Source organism: Petaurus breviceps, unplaced genomic scaffold, assembly GCF_028583685.1.
Source record: "Petaurus breviceps papuanus isolate PSGF00001 unplaced genomic scaffold, PetGlider_PUasm1.0 90734, whole genome shotgun sequence".
Taxonomy (NCBI): Eukaryota; Metazoa; Chordata; class Mammalia; order Diprotodontia; family Petauridae; genus Petaurus; species Petaurus breviceps.
Genome location: NW_027187327.1, coordinates 5,138,199 through 5,155,718, shown reverse-complemented (window position 1 = coordinate 5,155,718; position 17,520 = coordinate 5,138,199). Strand labels below are relative to the sequence as shown.

The following is a 17,520-nucleotide window of genomic DNA, read 5'->3' as shown; positions in this document are numbered from 1 at the left end:
GGCCTGATTCCCCGCCTCCCCGCTCCTCACACCGCCCCCCCCCCCCCAGTAGATCGATTTATTTATTTATTTCCAGTTAGGAGAAGATGTCGGAGCAGCGGCCGTTGGTTGGCTGGAAAGCGCTTTCTCTGTGGAGGGATTGATTCGGGGGAGGGACGACTCTGCGGAGGGATATGACGCACACGGAGCCGTAGCACAGGTTCTATTCAGCGCCTCTGACTGGGGCTGAGATGGAAGTTAGTTTCAATGTAGCAGAAATAGGAAACAAATGAAGCAAAACTGCCCAGAGAGGGGGGAAAATGCCCCGAGGATGGGTCTCACTCTCACGCGCGCACACACAGAGTCCACACACTCACACAGAAATAACACACACACACACACACACATTGAACAAACTCAAGATTGCGCTGCCCTCCCTGAGTTGAATGATAGTGTTTGGTTTCTGTCTCTTACCCATGTGCATGTGTATAAATGCTGCGGATTGGCATCTGTGTAAGTCTTGTCCTGCGTTATTTCTGCAGCCTGTGCAAGTGTTGTGTAATTTATTGGGAGTGCTGTATATTGCAATAGAGGCTCAGGCTGCTTTTTGTTAAGCAGTAACATTTTTTTTTGCAAGCCCGTTACTTGCCGGAGCTTATCTCTACATATTTTTTGTATTACTGCCAGTGCCTTAAGTACAAATTGTAAAATGGTTGTTTTTGGTGGGTTGTTTTTGGTTTTGTTTTTTTTTTTGCTTTGGTTCTAAGAACGATGCTTTCTAACTCCTTATTTGCACTTAAAATGCTATTTTCATTATAATAGAGCTGGGGGACAGTTAATCAGCGATTTGGTATTTAGGAATCGTAAGGCTTTTCCGAATATTCGCAAGAAGAAAATAATGTTAATCTACGGAAAAGCAAAGAGACGTTAATATGTACCTACAGCTGAACTGGCGGTAATTTAGTGATAAACCGATAACCTAACGAAGGATCTTAAAAGAGTACAATACAGTTTGGCCAATGTATTTAGTGATTAAATGATTTAAATTATGTATATGTTGTATAGTTGACTTCAAGTTATGCTAACAAATGACTCCTAATATAAGGTCGAAACCATTTCTGTTTACTGTTGGGCAAGCAAAGACTTCCTGAAAAAACAGCCCAAAAAGTATTTTTTAAATCTTTTGTAAATTAGTATGCAATTATTGGGTTTTATATGCTAAATCATTCATCTGAGTTTTGCTGATGAAGATATGGGCCTTGTTTAAAAAAAAAAAGAAAACGAACGGGTGAAATGTATGGAAACAATGGAAAATGCCATTTGTTAGAAAAGAGCAATAAGTAATATTTTATCTCCAAATGATTTAAGCACTTTCCAAAAGAGACTGGAGTTAAAACATTTTAAAATGAAAGAGGTAGATGTTTAAAGGGGGAACTAGAATAAGCATTCTTTTGTTAACATTTAACAAAAGATTCTCCATTAACATTCTAGGTAATAAACAGTATTTTTTATGAGACTGATTTAAAAGAGTGGAGGTGCTTATTTGTGAGACTAGGACCCTAGAAGCTGAACTGTGGTTTTCTGGATTCTTACCTCAAGCCTTGTACCCAGCCTGGCTCCTAACATTCCTGGTGGGAAACACTTGGTGCTGCAACCGCCCCTCAGCTCCCCTGAAGACTGCAACTGTGTAAGACACTATTAAAAGATCCAGGGCTGAATATGTATTTGGTGGGGTCCCCCCCCCAACCCGAAAACGAACCCCTGTGGATACTTGAGTGCAATGATTGCCTTTTATAATTTATTCTGATTATAATAAAAAATGGTTACAATGACTTATTATTTTAAAGCCTAAATTATCAGAGTAATAATCATTTATTGATATGCAATGTCCTTTCTTTTAAATACTGACAATATTTGCATTGTCATATTGTGTAATCCATTAATTCCTTTTAAACTATTATAATTACTAGTGTCCTGGCTCTAGAAGGGATATTCAGGTTGAAAAGATGGACATTTTGTGTGTTTTATTGCCGTTTTGCTACTTCTGTGATTAACTGCCATATATGTTATCCTCTTATTTTTAGGAACTACATATTTAAAATAATCTCAACAATTGATGTAGTCCTAATTTTTTTAGAATAAATACTTCTTTGTAACCAAAGATTGTTTGGGGTTTTCATTTTTTATTAATTGTTTTGCATTAGTCTGATGTTTATTGATGTTTGATTTCTCAAGGGAATAAAAAAGAAATGGTGAAAGCAAATATAAAAATACAGAGATTAAAGTTTTCCATATGTATCTTCTTGGTGATATGTAAATTTAGAAAAGCACTCTAGTAATTTCAGGTATGTCTTTCCATTTAGGAGCTGCAGTAGCTTTTATTAAGTGTTCTGATACTTGCATTCTAGGACCATTTTTAAAGGAAAATTAACCTTTAGAGTTTTCTGTTGTTTTGATTAACTTCTAAATAACTTTGATACAATTTTGGTCATTCATATTTTTGGAAATACCTAGTTCAAGACATTTTATATTCTGTTATTGAAATGTTTTGCCAAACCATGTCGTAAAGCATTATAAAATACATTAAGATCCAGTTGTGTTGGAAAAGTTATTTTAAAATTAATCTACTCTAAGTAACTTAGTTTCTAGGTCAAAAATTTTATTTTTTATAACAAAAAGATGTGAAATTATTTCTACTTGGAAACGAACATTAGAATTTTACCAATTCCTGTAGTAACAAAAATCATTCATTAGCTTATTTTTAATTTCTTCAAAATACAAAACTCATTTCTGAATGTTGACCTTAAATACAAGACAAATTTCTGTTTTTAAAGTATTACTAATTATATACATACTACAAATGTACTCTTCTTTTTCATTTGATGACATTTAATTTGGGGAAATAGCTTATCTTAAAACACAACTCTATTCATTCCTCTGTCATAAAGACAACTATTACTTTCTCAGTTTTTTCTTTTGCCAAAAGGTTTTAAGGATAAAATTGAAATTATGACTAAAAATTTTTTTAGCCTATTTTGCTAGTTTAAGGAGGTTGCTGATTTTTCCTTCAAACTAATCAAAATTAAAACAAGTTGTTAAGTATACAAGTCTCTTTTATAAGGCTTTTAAAACAAAAGTAGAAATCCATTGAATACCTCAGTAAAATTACATAATATAACAACTAGCAAAAACTATCTTTCCTATTGTCGTGTCCTGTATAAGAAAACTTCTCAGGATTAAAAATTTTGCATACAATTCACTATTGGAGGTTTTATTATGATGATAGACTCTGAAAGATTTAAACTCTTAATTTTATTTCAAATTTACTAGAATTATGTTTTGTGAAATTTGGTTTCTGGCCTACTTGGATACTTTGGCAAATGTGATTATTTTGGAATTTTTTAAAACAAATCCAAGCCTTAAACTTTTAAAAATATTCTAATTTGAAGGAATCAGAAGTTTCTAAATTCTGTTTTGAGTTTTGAAATAATATAGAACCAGAAGTGTAAGATAAAAGCCTGTACCTAGAGATGGGTATATCTTCAGAAAAGGTCCTGTTCAACAAAGTAAATATTCAGAACTCCCATATCTCTTTGCTGACCCCAACCTCTAGGTATGGAAGAAACCACATTCTTTTACTTCCACAAAAGGATTACACCCAAGTCAAACTAGCTAGATCACTGAGAAATACCCCATTTTTAATTAATTTCAAGGAACGTGTGTGCCACCTTCAATAAGCCATTCCATCCTTTAATAATTCACTAGCTGAGAAATTTTTATGTGTAACTAATAATGCTCACATTAAAGTTCAAAATCATTTCCTCTTGTTCTATTCTCACTAATAGTAATTTACATTTTATGTAGTGCTTTAAGGTTTGCGAAGCACTTTAAATATGATTTCATTTTTGGCATATAATTACTGGGATAAAAGTGCTAGAGATGAGGTTATCCCCATTTGACAGATGAGAAAACTGAACCTGAAAGAGATTATGACTTTCCCAAAGTCTTTCTGCTAGTAAGAATCTGAGGAAGGAGTTAAACACATCTTCCTGATTCCAGGTCCCATGCTCTTTTTTTTTATTATTGTTTTTATTTTTAAGCAATCGGGGTTAAGTAACTTGCTCAAGGTTACACGGCCAGTTATTTCTGGGTATGGTGCTGAGTGTCTGAGCCCGGGATTCGATCTCCAAGTCGTCCCAACACTGGAGCTGGTGCTCTTACTCGCTGAGCCACCTGGCCGCCCCCCATGCTCTTTTTACTACCCAAAACTCCCTATTCAATGGAAAATATCAACTTACCATCAACTTTCACATAACACCTCATTTCCTATTTAAAGATGTTTTATTAATTCACTTTTTGGTTTCTCCAGGATCAATAATCCCAATGCTTTTGATCTTTTTTCATAGGTTTTACTTTCCACAAGAAGTTTGAATCTTCATGAAATGCTTCATATGATGGTTTGCATTCTCTCTTTCACATAAACAGTATACCCAAACACTTTGTTGCTCCAAATCACATAATTACAATGATTAAAGGACAGAAAACAATTTTAAGGCATGGTCCCCTAAGATTTGAAGTGACACAATGGATGATGTAGAAAAAGCTGTTCCAGATGGCAGGAAAAGCAAAGGAGAATTCTGTAAGTATGGAATACCATGAGGAGATGCTTGATGGAACCTCAATAGATTATCCTAAATAGGAAGTACCGGAAAATAACTGGCGGTTATTTTATAACTGAACTCTAATAAGTTTTTTCTTTTAATTAAAGCATCAAAGTGATTTTAAAATGGAATTGGAGAATTGGAGAAATGTACCTACATGACTTTATGCATGCAATGCTATACTAACAGTTGTAAACATGAGAAAAAGTGAAAGAAAGAAGAGGAAGATTTAGATGGAGATTTTAGTGAAAGACCTTAACATAATAAGCATCTAAGAAGAGTCCCAAATCAAATGTTTTTATTTGAAGAAAGAATTCAAAGAGCAAGATCATAACCTGTATATATTTTTATTTCAGTTCAGACTCTTAAATATCTTGAATTTGAACAATATGGGAAAATTATAACTAGAATTTATAGAGCATTTTAAGATTTGTCAAGCACTTTACATATGTTATCTCACTTGATCCTCACAACAACCCTATAAGGTAGGTGCTATTTTCTCCATTTGACAGATAAGGAAACTAAGACCCAGAGAGGTTAAGCTTCTTGCCTAGGGTCGTACAGCTACTCAGTGTCAAAGGTAGGATTCAGACTGATACTTCCTGACTACAATACCAGCATTCTGTACATTGAAACACCTACCCACAAAAATAAATTAATTTAGGAAGTATTTTTCTTGTATTGACCCTCTATACACTGAGTTGAAGTCAGTTTCATTCATCATTATCCATGATGATGGATTTTGAGTGAAACAAGCATAGGTTTAATCTGGATTTTTAATTTATAAACAGTCCTATGCATTTCTATGTATTGTTTTGATCACACAAACTTTATTTGAATAGCCTTGATTTTTAAAATTCTATTTATTCTCAGTATTATGTTCTCAATTATTTCCATGTCCTCTACCACTTGTTTCTCCCAAAACCCTGGATATTTTTAAATAAATCTCTGGTGATTTATCAACTAATCAGATCAGAAATAATGGCAATTTATATTTACATATTACAGAATAGTTATAAACCCCTTAATATACATTATCTCATCTGATCCTCACAAAAACCCTGATATGGATAGGGAAAAGCATAAATTCATAGGATCCTTAACTTAGATCTGGAAATTACCTTTGAGGTCATCTAATCCAAACTCCCCATTTTATAGAAGACAAACCAAGGACCAGAGATGATAAGAGTCTTGTTCAAGGTCATACAGCTAGTAAGGAATAGAGTTGGGATTCTAACAAGTCCTCCAACTCCAAACTAAAGTTCTCTGGAAACTGAGGACCAGAGTCATTAAATGACCTGGGTTTGCACATACCTAATACAATTTGTGGGGCTTCTGACCCAAACATCACTGTTTCTTACACCACGTAGACACTTAACAAATATTTGTTGAATAGGATTGACTTTATACATAAACATACACATTTAATTTTTCATTCTTAGGTTTAAGTGTTTAAAATGGCAAAGAAAGTGAAATGGTTGTAAAGGTACTTTTTAAAAGCTCACCAAATCTTGCCATTTGCCACTCAGTTTACAACAAAACAAAGGTAGATTTGGAATCTCAAAATGAGGAGAAAAGGCAGATTATACAACATCTGGTCAATCTGAACACCAATCTGAACAATCTTCTCTACAACATATCGAACAGGTTGTCATCAAGCCTTGACTTAAGGTGCCAAAGACTGCCTCCCAAGGAATCCCATTTCACTTTTGGGTAGGGTAATTGGTAGGAAGTTTTTCTTTACCACAAACTTAATTTTTTCCAACTGTTACCCATTATTCCTAGTATTTCCCCCTGGTTCCAAACAGAACAGCTCTAATCCTGTATCCATGTGACAGCCCTTCAAATACTTGAAGAAAGTATCATGTGTCTACCTAAGTATTCTCCAAACTAAAAATCCTTGGTTACTTTCATTGATTTTGTTATACCATGATCACAAGATCTCTTAGCATTCCAGTTGCCTTTCCCTACTTACTGTACAGCTTACGAATGTTCTTTCTAAAATGTGGTATCCAAAACTGAACACAATACTTAATAAGTGATCTGACCAAGGCAGAATATACTTCCTTAGTCTTGGACCTTATTGCTCTATCAATGGGATATACTAGTAAAAAGTATAATAAAATGTAAAATACTATTTATCTCTACTATATTTGAATACTGTAGAATCACAAATAAATAGCTGGAAAGGTCCTCAAAAGTTCTTTAACCAAATAACCTAATGACAAATTGAGGTCTGGAGAAGTTAAATAGCTTGCCCAAGGTCAGATAGAGCTAGGATTAGTAGCCAGTCAATCTGCTGATTCTAAATTTTACACCTTTCCCAAGTGTCCCATAGGAATTCGTAATCTCCTTTGCTAGATCTTCCTTTTCCTGTTGGTGACACCATCATTCTTATAAATATTCAAGTTTGCAACCTCAAAATAATCCTCAACTTTCTCTCACTGACCCCTCATGTCCAATTAGTTGTCTTTTCTTCTAATTTTTTTATTCTGATGATTTTTAGTATTAAGGTCATCTGTTCATGTGGAATATGTTACAAGGTGTAGATCTAAGGCTGATTTCTGCCAAACTTCTTTCCAGTTTTTTTTAACCAGTTCTTATCAAATAAAGAGTTTTTCCTTGTGTAACTTATGTTTTTCACTTCATCAAACACTGGGTTACTGAGTTCAGTTGTTTATAATTTTCCTTCATCTAAGGTATTGCATCAGTTTATCTGGTTTTTTTTTAACTAATCCAGATGGTTTTGAAGACTGATTCCTTATAATTTTTAGTCTAGAAGTGCTATTCCCTCTTTATCCCTACATCTTTTCATCATTTCCCTTAATATTCTAGATCTTTTGTTTTCCCAAATTGATTTGGTTACTATTTTGTCAAGTTTTATGAAGTATCCCTTGGGTAATTTGATTGATATAGCATTAAAAGTGTTGATTAACTTTGGTAGTATTGTCATTTTTATTATGTTGACAAGGCCCAGCCACTAAGACTTAATATCCCAATGGCTATTTAAGTTGCTCTTTATTTCTTTAAGAATACTTTGTAATTGAATCTATTACAAGCTTTTGTATGTTTTCATAAATGGATCCTCAGATACATTATGCATTTTGTAGTTATTTAGAATGGGATTTTCCTTTCTAGTATTGCTTCTTGGATTTTGTTACTGTTATGTATAAATGCATTTAATTTGGGGGGGGTTTATTTTGTAGCCTGCAACTTTGCTGAAACCATTAATTGCCTCAATTACTATCTTTGCTGATTCCCTGGGATTTTCCTAGTAAGCCAGCAAATAGGGGTAGTTTTATTTCATTTCAACCTACCTTTTTGCTTACTGTTGTTTGCATTTCCAGAACCATATCAAATATTGGGAGGAGAGTAAACATCCTTACTTTACTCTCATATTAATTGGAAAAGGTTCTAGTATATTGCCATTGTACATGATGCTTCCCTTTGGTTTTAAATAAATGTTTTTTATGATATTTTGAAAGTTCCTTCATGCCTATAGAGTTTTGAGATAAATGAATATTTTACTTTGTCAAAGGCCTTTTTTGCATCTGTTAAGATAATCATGTGGTGGGAGCCAAGATGGTGGAGTAAAAGCAAGGACTTGCTTGAGCTCTCCCACACTAAAAACCTGTAAAAAACAACTCCAAACAAATTCTAGAGCAGCAGAATCCACAAAATGACAAAGTGAAAAAAATTTCCAGCCCAAGACAACCTGTAAGGTCGACTGGAAAGGTCTGTTGCACCAATCTGAGAAAGGAGCACAGTCCAGCATGGGCCAAGATGGTGCTTTCCAGATTTCTCAACCCACAAATGCCAAAGACAACTTAGAAGGTCAGTAGGAAAGGTAGGTCAGACCTCAGTAAGAGAGGAGCATGGTTCAGCTCTAGGGCAGGTAGCATGGGGGTGGAGGTCACAGAGGCAGGAGCAGCAGCAGGGATCTCTTTGCTGGCACTCCCTTGCTTTGCCCATGCCTGGATCTAGGTCACAGTCCTGGGTGGTGGTCCTGGGAGGAGCTTGTGGGAGGCAGGATAGGATGGAGGGAAATATAGTTAGTCTTTCACAACATGACTATTATGGAAGTGTTCTGCATGACTACACATGTATAACCTATATCAAATTGCTTGCCTTCCCAATGAGGGTGGGTGGGGAGGGAGGAAAGGAGAAAATTTGAAACTGAAAGTTTTAAAAATTAATGTTAAAAATTGTTTTTATATGCAACTGGGAAATAAGATATACAGGAAATAAGGTATAGAAATCTTTCTTGCCCTACAGAAAAAAAGAAGGGAAGAGGATAAGAGAAGGCATTGGTGATAGAAGGGAGGGCAGATTGGGGAAAGAGGTAATCAGAATGCATGCTGTCTTGAGATGGGGAGAGGAGAGAGATGGGGAGAAAATTTGGAATTCAAAATCTTGTGTAAATAAATATTGAAAACAAAAAATAAATTGATTAAAAAAAGAAAAGCAAAACAAAAAAAAGATAATGATGTGGTTTTAGATATTTTGGTTTTTAATAAGATTCATTTTGTTGATCATTTTTCTAATGTTAAATCATTCTTGTACCCTTGCATTATTTCATTATGACTAAATCCAGTTTGGTCATAATGTATGATTTCCTATATACATCACTGTACTCTGATGAGATTTAGTTTAAAGATTTCAATCAGTGTTTATTAGTAATATTGACCTATCGTTTTCCTTCTGTGTTTTATCCTTCCCTGGTTTTAGTGATGGTATTAGTGATGAGGTATGGGCTCTGGGAGCCCCCTCCAGCTCTCCTTGAGTCCTTGAGGTACAGGCTCTGGGAACCTCCCTTGGACTCTTGATTAAATCATCCTATTTGATGAGGCAAGTCAGTTACTAGACTTCCCACCCTTTAACCGTCCTAGCCCACCATTGTTTGTGGTCTCCAGGAGGATTCCCACCCTTAATCACTCATTGACCTCAATAACTCCTCCTGAAGACCCTCCCCAAACTCCTCCTCTAGACTACCCCTAGATTCCTCCCACAACCTTCTGTATATAAGACCCTGTCTTGTCCTCACATGTGTGAGAGCACCATGGAAGAGTGAGAGTGCCATAGAATGCCATAGAATGGTGAGAATGCCATAGAATATGGAGAGCGCCATAGAAGGACCTAGCACAGACTTACTCTGTGTCTAATGCAAGCAGACTTTTAATAAATTTTACTTTTCTTTGGCTGAGAAGACTTGAGTCAAATTCATTCAGCAGGACTGGGTGTGTTGGTATTTTTGGGGTCTCCAGAGCAACGCTAACCCTCTTAGTGGGTAACCCTCTTCATTAGGTCTATATTTGTCTTATAAAAGAATTTTGGTAAGATTATTTTTTCTCAAGCTTTGAGAATAGTTAATAAAACATGGGTAGTAACTGTCCTCTAAAAGTTTTATAGCATTCTCCTGTATATCCATTAGTACCAGGAATTTTTTTGGAAGTTCCATTACAGCTAGTACTGTTTCCTTTTCTGAAGTTTAATTATTTAAGAGTTCTATCTGGCCTTCTTACAGTTTGGGTATTTTATATAGATATCCCTCTCTTATAGTTTTGTCAGCTTTGTTAACCTATAACTATGCATAATAGATTTGGATTATTCTTTTTATTTCTTCCACTTTGTTGTGATTTCATCTTGTGGATTTGTTATTTTATTTTATTGATTTTCTGAACTATTCTTTTTAATCAGATTAACTAAAGATTGGTCAATTTTATTAGCTTTTTCAAAGAACCAGCTTTTACTTTTACTTAGCATTTCTATAGGCTTTTTTTTGTTTGTTTGTTTCCAGATTATCCATTTCGTTTGTTTGTTTTGCTTTTTGGAGGGCAATTGGGGTTAAATGACTTACCCAAAGTCACATGGCTAGTAAGTGTGTCAAGGGTCTGAGGTCAAATTTGAACTCAGTTCCTCCTGACTCCAGGGCCGGTGATCTATTCACTGAGCCACCTAGCCGCCCCAATCCATTTATTTTTGTATTTTTAATATCTCATTTTTTGTGCATACTTATTTGGGGTACAAATTTGTTGGTTTTCTAATTGTAAAAAATGCATATTGAGTTCATTAAGCTTTTTCTATTTTTCTTTTTCTTAATATTTGTATGGATATGATTTTCCCCCTAAAGACTGCCTTAGGTGCATCTCAGAAATTTTGATATGTTGCTTCATAATGATCATATTCTTTTACATAATTATTCATTGTTTCAATGATTTTTTTGGTGAGTCTCTGTCTTTTGTTTATGGCTTCTGAATCAATGGTAGTTTTTTATTGTGTTAAGTCTTTTATTGCATTATAGAAAGAAAGGATGCCTTTCTGCTTTTTGTTAGCAATATCTCTGTGCTTTGATATATGGTTAATTTTTGTAAAAGTTCCATGTGGTGCTGAGAAATACATATATTTTGCATTCCTATTTAGAAGACAAGCTTTCTAGCTCAAGTTTCTCAAGCAATTTGTTCACTTCTATAATTGCTCCTTTGTTTACCTTTCTGTTTCTATGTATTCTTATAGCTTAGTTAATGTTTCCTTTATGAATTTGGATGAGCAGGATATTTGGAACATATAAATTTATTACTGATATTGAATTGTTGCCTATGGTTCCTTTCAGAATACTGTACTTTCCTTGTTTATCCCTTTTAATTTTTTGACTCTTTTTGCTTTGTCAGATAGTATATTTGCAACTCCTATTTTTTTGGATTCCCTTGATACATAGTAAATTTTTTCCATCCTTTTAGTTTTATTCTTTGTGTGTGTATATATACACACACACATACATATTTGCTAATGTGTTTCTTATAAACAACAGATTATAAGGTTTTGTCATAACATTTTTGTTTTATTGAATTTTTTTTAATACACTCACATTTAAAGTTATTAAAGTTAGGTTTATATTTTCTTTTATTTCTCTGTAATATTGGGACTTTTAAAGTTATGATTTTTTCTATTTTTCCCCTATAAACACTGTATTATGTTTCTTTAGTTACTTTAGGTTAACCTTTTTTAAGGTGGGCTTATTTTCACTGGCTGTCTTCTCATCTCTAATCCCTTCACCCATTTGTTATGCCTTTCTCTTTGGAGTTTTGCTTATTTGTTCCTTTTGTTTTATTTTATTTTATTGTTAAACTTAATATGGTTATTTGACTTTTCTCATTTTTTTCTTTCAGGTTGATTCTCCTCTCATGTCCTCCCCTTCAATTAGTAGTATTCATTAGGATTTTTGTCTGTTTCATTTTTGTATTTTATTTCATATTTTGTTTCCTCATTTCCAGAGAGGATTTCTCTCCTTCCCTCTTTTCAGTATCCATCCTCCCTCTCTGTCTTCTCTAGACTCTCACTCTCTCTTTGATGACACCTATATTTATCAAGTCCCTCTCTATTCTGTGTATTCCTGATAGAATCAAAACTTGACATATCCATTCTGAGCTTTTCCCTCTAAGTGGTTTCTGCTGTTTTATAGTTTGCCCCCATCACCATTATACCTCATTCCCAGAAAAGTATCAGTCATTATAGGTGACAAAGAAGACACTATCCCATGGCATGATCTTCCCCCAATCCTCAACTATGCAGCCATATGCCTCAAAATCCTCTTCCTCAGTCTATGCCCTCCCACTCCCCCAGGCACTAGTATCCCCTAGGAGCTTACTTCAACTCTCCCCTTTCTTCCTCCCTGCCAGATTGTACAAATGGCCTCATCAAGCACCAGGTTCCCACAGATAACATTCTGCAACATCCTCACCTCCCTCCATTGAACAAGTATCTTCATTCACAGCAAAATTCAAACTTGCCCTCTCTGCCCCTGCCCTTTCCCACCACTAAAACAAAGGTTCCCCCTAACTCCTACCTTTTCAAATCCTTCCCTCTACCTCCTCACTCATTTACCTGCAGGCTCTTTTCTTCCTAAGAGATCTCAGGAGTCACCTTTTCCTCACTGCTAGTTCCAAACTTGACCAGCACATCACACAAACCACAAAAGATATTGACTCACTTGTAAGCAGGGAGCTGCCAGCTTCTATCCGTAATGCCCCAGGTCTGCTTTTCCACCATCACCTCTGCATAATTTCTGCCTTCACTCCTGTCTTCTTGTGTACATTTTAGAAAGAAGTCTCTTACTGGTCTCGTTGTTGTCTCTCTCTTGCTTATGCTGTCTTTGATTGTTAAATTCATTCACCCCTTATGCGTTTTTGTTTTCTGAGATGTTCATAAAGCAAGTCTCTCCAGGTGTAGTTTTCTTTCTAAGAATATTTTTAATTTTTATTATTAATGTCTGTCCTTTTTTTCCATTTATGGTTAACTTAAGAATTGCAGGGTAGGAGACCCTAGGCTGCTTCCTGAGTTCCATTGCTCTTCAGAACACATTAGTTCATTCCCTCTTGAGTTTTCCAGTGAGTCTATAATAGTCTGTGTAATTCTTTTCCTTTGTATTTGAAGCTTTTTTTACCTGGTTACTTGCAGAATGTTTTTTTCTCAATGGAATTGTTCGATTTAACCACTATGTGTCTTGGAATTTGCAGGCTTGGATTTTTTTTTCTAGAGGCAATCTATGTATTCTTTCATTTGGTATTTTGTTTTCTATGTTCAGACATTCTGGGTAATTTTCTTGTATTATTTCTTGCCTTATATTATTCCAGGTTTTTAACTTACTGCATTTTTCTGAGGCTATAGGTTGCCTCTATACGTCCTTTCTTTGAGATCAATGTTTTGCTTGAATAGAGAGTATAGTTTCCTTAAATGTTATTAATTTTTGCTCTTTTTCTTCTAGATTATCCTTTATTTGCATTCCCACTCAATTGTCCTCTCTTTTGTTTCTTTGGTGAGATTAGACATCACAGATTTAAGTTTTTCTCTAGATGTTAAAAATTCTGCTCTTGGGGGCTGAGCAAGATGTCAGGGTGAAAGCAGGGACTTGCTTGAGCTCTCCCCAAAACTTCTCCAAAAACCTGTAAAAAACGACTCTAAACAAATTCTAGAGCAACAGAACCCACAAAACAACAGAGTGAAACACATTTCTAGCCCAAGACAACCTGGAAGGTCTACAGGTTTGTTGTACCAGACTGGGAGAGGAGCACAGTCCAGCATATGTGCTGGCACAGACTGGGCCACAGCAACATCTGGAGTAGGCCTCAGGGGACTGGATCACTGGCAGCTGCAACTGTTTCCAGACTTCTCAATCTACAAACACCAAAGACAAATTAGAAGGTCAGTAGGAAAGCTCTGTGGGACCTGGGTGAGAGAGGACCATGGTTCAGCCCAAGCCCCAGGATGGTAGTGGTGGTGGTAGAGGTGGCAGAGGCTGCTTCTGGAGCTCTCAACCCACAGACAGTAGGGGGATCAAGCAGTTGATCAGAGGGGGATTGTATAGATCTCTTTGCTGGCTTTGAGACAGGATTCTCTTGGTTTGCCCTCACTCAGATCTATGTTGCAGTCCTGGGTGGCAGTACTGAGGCAAGAAGGAGTGCTGGTGTGGCAGAGCTTGTGGTGGTGGTGAAGAGGGAATCCTCCTCACAGTTCCAAGGCAGAAAAGAGTGCTTGTGGTCACTCACAGTACCAGAGCACAGAACAGAAGAAGAGTAAACACCTCTTCTTTGATCATATAGCCTTGGAAGAACTAAAAATTTACAGGTCCCTAGAAATATCTCTGAAAAAAACTACACAAAACCCTTGAAGCTTGGGACAATGCATTCTTCACTCTGAAAGTAGAGTCCTACCTAAACAAAGAGCTAAAAAGTCAAGTAACTGACTGGGAAGATGAGCAAACAGTGGAAAAAAATCAGACTGTAGAATCTTACTTTGGTGACAAGGAAAATCAAAACATCCAACCAGAAGAAGACAACAAAGTCAAAACTCCTACATCCAAAGCCTCAAAAAAAAATATGAATTGGTCTCAGGCCATGGAAGACCTCGAAAAGGATTTTGAAAATCAAGAAAGAGAAGTAGAGAAAAAATTGGGAAGAGAAATGACAGTGATGCAAGAAAATCATGAAAAATAAGTCAATAGCTTTCAAAAAAATGCTGAAGAAAATAACACCTTAAAAAAATAGACTAACCCAAATGGCAAAAGAGGTCCAAAAAGCCAATGAGGAAAAAATGCCTTAGAAGCTGAATTGGACAAATGGAAAAAGTAGGTCCAAAATTTTTGCTCACTGAAGAAAATGATTCCTTAAAAATTAGAATGAAGCAAATGGAAGCTAATGACTCAAAGAGAAATCAATAAATTATAAAATAAAACCAGAAGAATGAAAAAAAATAGAAGGCAATGAAAAATATCTCATTGGAAAAACAACTGATCTGAAAATAGATCCATGAGAGATCATTTAAAAATTATTGGACTACCTGAAAGCCATGATCAAAAAAGAACCCAGACATCATTTTTCAAGAAGTTACCAAGGCCCTAATATTCCAGAACCAGAAGGCAAAATAGAAATTGAAAGAATCCACTTTTACCTCCTGAAAGAGATCCCAAAAGGAAAACTCTTAGGACTATTGTAGCCAAATTCTAGAGTTCCCAGGTCAAGGAGAAAACATTGCAAGCAGCTAGAAAGAAACAATTCAAGTAATGTGGAAACACAATCAGGATAACATAAGATTTAGCAGCTTCTACGTTAAGAGATGTGAGGGCTTGGAATATGATATTCCAGAGGCCAAAGGAACTAGGATTAAAACCAAGAATCACCTACTCAGCAAAATTGAATATAATCCTTCAGGGGAAAAAATGGATTTTCAATGAAATAGAGGACTTTCAAGCATCCTTGACAAAAATACCAGAGCTGAATAGAAAATTTGACTTTCAAATACAAGATTCAAGAGAAGAATGGAAAGGGAAACAGGAAAGGGAAATCATAAGGGACTTATTAAGGTTGAACTATTTACATTCCTACATGTAAAGATGATATTTGTAGCTCATGAAACCTTTCTCAGTATTAGGGTAGTTGGAGGAAATATATATATAAGACAAAAGAAAAAGGGTGAGTTGAATATGAAGGGATAATATCAAAAAAATAAAATTAAGAGATTAATGTCCTGGAGAAGTAGAAAGGGAGAGAGAGAATGGGCTAAATTATTTCACATAAAAGAGACAAGAAAAAGCTTTTACAGTGGAAGGGAAGAGGAGAGAGGTGAGAGAGAATTAGTGAACCTTATTCCCATCAAATTTGGCTGAAGGAGGGTATAACATAAACACTCAATTATCTTGCCCTACAGGAAAGTAGAGGAAAAGGGGATAAGAAGGGGGAGGGGATGATAGAAAAGAGGGCAAACAGGGAAAGGGGTAACCAGAATTAAACACTTGATGTGGGACAGGGTCAAAGGAGAGAATAGAATAAATGAGGAGCAGGATAGGATGGAGGGAAATAGTCTTTCACAACATGACTACTATGGTAGTGTTCTGCTTGACTATAGATGTATAACCTATATCAAATTGCTTGACTTCTCAATGAGAGTGGGTGGGGAGAGAGGAAGGTAGAGAACCTGGATTTCAAAAGTTTAAAAAATGAATGTTAAAAATCATTTTTACAGGCCACTGGGAAATGAGAGGTACAGGCAATGGGGTATAGAAATCTATCTTGCCCTACAGAAAAATAGAAGGGAACGGGATAAGAGAAGGTAGTGGTGATAGAAGGTAGTGCAGATTGGCAAAAAAAGTAATCCCTTGGGGGTGGGGGGAGGAGAGAAATGGGGGAAAATGTGGAACTCAAAATCTTATGTAAATGAATGTTGAAAACTAAAATCAAATTAATTTTAAAATTTTTAAAATAATTCTGCTCTCATAATTCTCATTTCTCTTTTAAATCTCTCAGAAACAAACAGTGTATTGTGGTTCCAGGTTCTCAAATTCCACAGGTTCCTCTGTCTCATCAAGTTTTCCTTTGTTTTGCAAGATTCACTCATAGATGTCTGAACTTGTTTACTAGATCTGCAGGCCATATTTCCTTATGTTACTAATGTTTTCTCTGTCAATTTATCTGCTTGTGCTCATAGTCTGAGTTTTCTTCCTTTTGAGATCTGGTAATTTCAGGGGGTTTTTTCCCCTTGTTTTTCCCTATTGCTCACTTTCTGATTCCCTCACCTCTGATTGTGGTCTCCCTGGGTACTGCATCTCAAAGCTTCTTAGCCTCCACCCATCTTTTTGTCCCATGACAATTTTTTTGGTCCCATGACAATTCATGATTCAGCAGCCTAGGTCTCTGCCCCAAGTGATTTTTGAGGAAACAGAACTGGCCTATGTAGATGCTTGGTTCTTTTCTTCCAATCTTAGTATAGCATTTTACACCCCTCCCCTCCACCCCACCCCCAGTACATGCACAGTCACACACATTGTGCCCTGTCCTGTTCACTCTGTTGCTCAGTTCTCTGGCCAGGCAGTACAGAGCACTACCATGCTGGTGCTATTGCGGCCTGGGCTGATTTCTGTTGTTTAATATTTGTGTCTTCTAGAACTGGAAGGTGGGGAAGGGGAGGTAGAGGGAGAGTCAGGGTATGGGGTTGAACTTTATTTCAAGGCCAAACACATCTTGCCTCTTTACCACTATTCCTCAGCTCTTTTGAAGAGATCTTCTGCAATACAGGATGACATTGTTGTGCTAGCTATTGAGGCCTCAGCAAATTTCTGCATTTTTGAGCTTGGATCGCCACAGCACTGGAAAGAGGGAGGGAGGGTCGGTGCGTAGGATTGAATTTTGTTTTGAGCCCATGGGTTGGGTGGCTAGTATAGCCTTGATGTAAATAGCATGATAGGCAGTGGGGGAGGGGGTGCTGAGCAAGTTCAAGTTAGGCATTTTTAGGCATAGTTTAAGGCATAAGTTTGAGCATAGTTCAGGGATTTTTTTTTTTAACCTTTTTTGGTGTTCCTGGTGTCCTAGAGCTTAAAAACAGCTGAAGTTGC

General features: G+C 36.1%; 1 long non-coding RNA gene across 1 annotated transcript; it reads left to right on the top strand.

The window, feature by feature from the left end:
* The first annotated feature begins 155 nt into the window (after positions 1-155).
* Positions 156-14,625, top strand: LOC138145301 (uncharacterized). The gene is made up of 4 exons (XR_011164181.1): positions 156-492; positions 4,386-4,618; positions 13,402-13,838; positions 14,052-14,625. It is a non-coding gene; the product is annotated as an uncharacterized lncRNA (long non-coding RNA).
* The last annotated feature ends 2,895 nt before the right edge of the window (positions 14,626-17,520 follow it).